Source organism: Macrosteles quadrilineatus, unplaced genomic scaffold (assembly GCF_028750875.1).
Source record: "Macrosteles quadrilineatus isolate MER2022 unplaced genomic scaffold, UCM_ALF_1.0 Scaffold_5__1_contigs__length_97177068, whole genome shotgun sequence".
In the NCBI taxonomy this organism is placed as follows: domain Eukaryota; kingdom Metazoa; phylum Arthropoda; class Insecta; order Hemiptera; family Cicadellidae; genus Macrosteles; species Macrosteles quadrilineatus.
Window position 1 is genome coordinate 18,063,249 of NW_026542598.1, and position 6,101 is coordinate 18,069,349.

Sequence of the window (6,101 nt, forward strand, 5' to 3'; positions counted from 1 at the left end):
TTTACCTTTTAAGAATCCTTGTTGGTTTTTGAAAATTATTTTGTTTTTCTAGAAAATTCCACATCTTGTTCAGCATGATCTTTTCAAATACCGGTACCTTAGAAAAGGCAGATACAACGGTTATTGGCCTGTAACTACTGCAAAGTTTAGGGTCCCCTTTTTTGAATATTGGTATCATTACACAGACACCTTAAGTGCTTCGGGAAATGAACCATTTAAAAATGAAACGTTAACTAAGTGGCATAATGGCTTTGCTATGCAAGCTGCAACCCTTTTTAATAAGAAGGGTGATATCTCATCAACACCAGCCGATTTCTTGTTTTTTAAGCTTTTGATCGTATCTAAGAGATCTCCTCCTCAGTTGTTGGATATAGAAACATGGAGCTGGGGTTAATCATGTGTGAATTTGGAGAGTTATTGGGGGGGGGGGGGGTTAAAATTTTTCCCTATGTCTGCAAAGTATGTATTTAGCTTGTTGGACACTTCTTTGGGGTCACTGATCGGCTCATGGTCTTCATTCTCAAAGAATTATTTCGGAGGGTTTCATATTAGATGACTGTCTACTCTGGTTTATTATATCCCATATTGCTTTAGCTTTGTTATCGGACTCCTCTATTCTTTGAAGTGTTGCCTCAGACTTTTTCTCCCTTATTAATCGTCTATACTGGGTTTTCATTTTTCTGTAATTTTGACTCAAATAATGGGAGGATTCAAGATGTTTTGTCATGTTATATAAAACGAGTAGCTGTTCCTTGACTTTTGTTATTTCATTTGAATGGACTTTTTTTCGAGGTTTATTCTTATTTATTTTCTTTTTTTTAATTGGGAAAGAGTTTTTGAACAAGTGGGTAATTTTTGATAAAAAATCTCCAAACTTTGTTTGCAAATCTGCTGCATTATATATTTCATCCCAAGTTTCCTTAGATAGATGATACGAGAACGATTCTATATTTGAGTTTGAAAAAAGTCTCTCATATTTATATAGGGCTTTTGGGGTTTGAATGATGTTATTAAAATGAAAAGTTGCAGTTTGGGCACTGTGGTCAGAGAGTCCTGATATGATAACTGAGCTATCAACACTCTTATTATCAGTAAACACATGATCAATGAGACTGCGAGATCCATGTGCTTCTCTAGTATATGACGTTATAATATTTTGCAAGTCAAAGGATGCCAGGTAGGTAATGAGTTTTTGCGCCGGAACTGTATCACAAGCTAAATTAATATTGAGGTCTCCCATGACAACAACTGTACTGTGTCGGTTAGCATATTTATTCAGACATTCTGTTATTCTGTATAAGAAATCGTAATACAGTGTAATACATGATATTACATAAGAACATTTAGAACTCAGCTTAAGGCTTGGTTAAAGGCTTGGTTCCAACTTAAGGGATAATGGAAGTGAGTTGAGAAGCGTTATGCCAATGTACAATGTGTGTTTTTTGAAAAAAAGAAGTTTTGTGTTTAGGAATTGGCCAGTTAAATGAATTGCGCAATGTGTATTGATTTTTAGTAGAGAAGTCAAATTCAGAAAAGTTTTGTTTCAAAAAGGTCAAAGTTTCTAGAATGTATATGAAGGGAAAAGTCAAGATTTTTTAATTGAAAAAGTACTCTCTGCAGGATTGACGCTTACGCAAGGATAAAATAGTTCTCACATCCATCTTTTGGTTATTTAAAAAAAAAAATAAGCTTTGGAAGGTTATTTAAAAAAAAAATAGCAAAACGGCCGTTGGTGACCTGCATGTTCATAGGATACACTACTAACCACTTAGCTAAAAGATTCGCCCAATCCGATGATTTCGAGGTGTATGTCTAAACCAAGGATTATGAACACCTCACTATGCCCCAGTGGTTGTAGTATATCGCTACAAAAACACAGGTCACCAATTATTTGCCACACAGGACGGGATTCGAACCCGAGCAGACGAATGCCACTGGCCAAGTGACACACGCCCTAGCCTTCTCGGCTATCAGTGCTTGAAGACTGGGGAGTCAAAACCCGGTATTTAAGCTGTCGCCACCGATTGCGAACAGATGGCGCTGCAGATGGTTGTTCAATGCGTTACTAGGTAGCAGCACCAGCTAGTCACGGACTATTTAGATGCAATCTTTTAGTTTTAGTAGTAGTAAATGTGTTCCTGAGACGTTGCTGCAAAACATTAGTTTCTCTAAAATTTCTATATTACAATAACCTCGTCCAACTAAATCAGGGTTAAATTCAATATTACATTGTAAACTATATGTCTTTTGATTTTGTGAAATTTCGGTTTCAAATAATGCTATCAGAACATAAAAATGTATAGGAAAACCAGGAAAATTACAACAAAAACTAAGTTTTATTTGATGTTTACTACAAATACCGGGATTTATCTTTCTTATATATTTTCTTATTGTGTTATTATTCAAAATTAGCCTAATTAATAAAATAGTGACAACATGACAGTTAAAATTCAACAACGGGTAATGGAATTAAAAGGCAAACAAAAAAGTCTTACAAAATATGAATTATTGGCCTAGCACTGAAAGGGTTAATTATAATTAGTTTAACGAGTACTTAGGTTTGCTGCAACAGGGAGGGTAAAAAAGATTGTTTTTATAAAATGATAATAGTTTAGTAAGAAATAAAAGTATTTTCCAAAATCGATCAAAATATGTTCATAAACAAGCAAACTACAACAGTTGACTTATTCTCCATAAGAATAACATGGGAATTTTAAAATTAAAATTTGTTTGAATTTTCTCCATATCAATTAGGCGCATAATAACGCTTCAATATACTAAATTATTTGTTTTTTTAAGCTCTACAAAATGGTTTAAAAAGAAATTGTGAAATTTTGTGTTTTTAGGGTCAAAAATGGGAAAAACATATTTTTACCCCATAAAACCCCCCATAAACCCCCATTCCCATAGTCCGATCATGCTGGTTCGCGAACTCATTCAAGTTTATCCCGCCTTACACCTTCAAACCAAATTTTATCAAAATCGGAAAAAATTACTCAAGTTATCGTGCGGATGGACACATATATATATATATAGATATATAAAAATTTTAACAAATGGTGTTTTTGGCCTCTGGGGACATCAAAATGAAAAAGTAAATCGGTCCCGGGCTTAGGTCTTACCATGAGACCTACGGTAATAGCTACTTCCCTATAGGGAAATTCGCTAAAATCAGCACTCCTAAACTCTTATTTCACAATTTCAGACAGCTTTTCCAAACAATTAAAATAAAATAAAATATTTTACTCAACTATGTGGTAGGTTGATTAATTCTATTACTATTTCAATGATTATGGAAATAAAAAAAATGCCATAACCGTTTCAAAATTCCACCCAGCATTGTGAAGATACTTATCAGCTTTATCCCTTCTAATTCACTGTAACAGACATTTCTACATTTCTATATACATCAAATCAAATCAAATCATTTTATTGGGCCAAATTAACAATTATACAGTTTGCATTAGCCAGGTCAATACAAATATACTATACTATATACATCAATTACTGTACTAATATTTTCTAATATTTACAATAATAATTACAAATTAGAGCTTTCAAAACATTTCAGGAATTCTTGGACGCTATAACAGGTTATACTTAGTCAATTTATGTTTTAATTGTTTTTTGAATTTTGAAAGGCTTGGTTCCAACTTAAGGGATAATGGAAGTGAGTTGAGAAGCGTTATGCCAATGTACAATGTGTGTTTTTTGAAAAAAAGAAGTTTTGTGTTTAGGAATTGGCCAGTTAAATGAATTGCGCAATGTGTATTGATTTTTAGTAGAGAAGTCAAATTCAGAAAAGTTTTGTTTCAAAAAGGTCAAAGTTTCTAGAATGTATATGAAGGGAAAAGTCAAGATTTTTGAATTGAAAAAGTACTCTCTGCAGGATTGGCGCTTACGCAAGGATAAAATAGTTCTCACAGCCATCTTTTGGATTTTGGAAATAAATTTGGTTTGTTTGCTCTCAAATCCCCAAATTGCAACAGCATATGCCAGATGAGGATAAATGAGACCATAAATAAGCCGTCAGCAGCACATTGAGATTTTCATTGTTTCTGAGATTGCGTAAAACAAAAATTCCAGAACTGAGTTTACTTGAAATGTGTTTGGCATGGCTGTAAAAACTAAGTCTCTCGTCCAAGATCAACCCTAAACAACATTTGCAGTTGGGTGGACCTCAGTCTCGTCCAGGAGGAGACTAAACCCAACATCTTGTCTCTTATTTAAATGAAAATTTATAAGCTGAGTTTTTTCAGTGTTAATTTTTAGTAAGTTGTCGTCAAACCATTGAATTAAATTATTTGCTCCAGAAAAAGATAATTGTTCCAGATTGTACAAAGTGGAGCTAGATATGGAAAGGGAGGTATCGTCAGCAAATAGTGATAATGTTGAGGATGTGGTGCAGGAGGGGATGTTGTTGATGAAAAGGAGGAAAAGGACAGGCCCCAGAACGGAGCCCTGTGGTACACCTCTCACAATGTATTTCTCAGCAGAGGAATAGGATCTCATGCAACCAGCCTCATCTATTGCCCTTATTTCAGCAAATTGGCTCCTGCCGCAAAGATACGCTTCAACCCAGTCTAGAGCCAGTCCTCTCACCCCCACTTCATACATTCTATTAAGCAGCAAACCATGATTAACCATATCAAAGGCTTTACTTAAATCGAAGAAGATACCAGCCGAATAATTATCTTTGTCTAGTTCTCGTATCACCTCAGTTATAAAGTTATACATTGCTGATGTGGTGGATTTACCTTTTAAGAATCCTTGTTGGTTTTTGAAAATTATTTTGTTTTTCTAGAAAATTCCACATCTTGTTCAGCATGATCTTTTCAAATACCGGTACCTTAGAAAAGGCAGATACAACGGTTATTGGCCTGTAACTACTGCAAAGTTTAGGGTCCCCTTTTTTGAATATTGGTATCATTACACAGACACCTTAAGTGCTTCGGGAAATGAACCATTTAAAAATGAAACGTTAACTAAGTGGCATAATGGCTTTGCTATGCAAGCTGCAACCCTTTTTAATAAGAAGGGTGATATCTCATCAACACCAGCCGATTTCTTGTTTTTTAAGCTTTTGATCGTATCTAAGAGATCTCCTCCTCAGTTGTTGGATATAGAAACATGGAGCTGGGGTTAATCATGTGTGAATTTGGAGAGTTATTGGGGGGGGGGGGGGTTAAAATTTTTCCCTATGTCTGCAAAGTATGTATTTAGCTTGTTGGACACTTCTTTGGGGTCACTGATCGGCTCATGGTCTTCATTCTCAAAGAATTATTTCGGAGGGTTTCATATTAGATGACTGTCTACTCTGGTTTATTATATCCCATATTGCTTTAGCTTTGTTATCGGACTCCTCTATTCTTTGAAGTGTTGCCTCAGACTTTTTCTCCCTTATTAATCGTCTATACTGGGTTTTCATTTTTCTGTAATTTTGACTCAAATAATGGGAGGATTCAAGATGTTTTGTCATGTTATATAAAACGAGTAGCTGTTCCTTGACTTTTGTTATTTCATTTGAATGGACTTTTTTTCGAGGTTTATTCTTATTTATTTTCTTTTTTTTAATTGGGAAAGAGTTTTTGAACAAGTGGGTAATTTTTGATAAAAATCTCCAAACTTTGTTTGCAAATCTGCTGCATTATATATTTCATCCCAAGTTTCCTTAGATAGATGATACGAGAACGATTCTATATTTGAGTTTGAAAAAAGTCTCTCATATTTATATAGGGCTTTTGGGGTTTGAATGATGTTATTAAAATGAAAAGTTGCAGTTTGGGCACTGTGGTCAGAGAGTCCTGATATGATAACTGAGCTATCAACACTCTTATTATCAGTAAACACATGATCAATGAGACTGCGAGATCCATGTGCTTCTCTAGTATATGACGTTATAATATTTTGAAAGTCAAAGGATGCCATGTAGGTAATGAGTTTTTGCGCTGGAACTGTATCACAAGCTAAATTAATATCGAGGTCCCCCATGACAACAACTAACTGTACTGTGTCGGTTAGCATATTTATTCAGACATTCTGTTATTCTGTATAAGAAATCGCAATACAGTGTAATACATGATATTACATAAGAACATTTA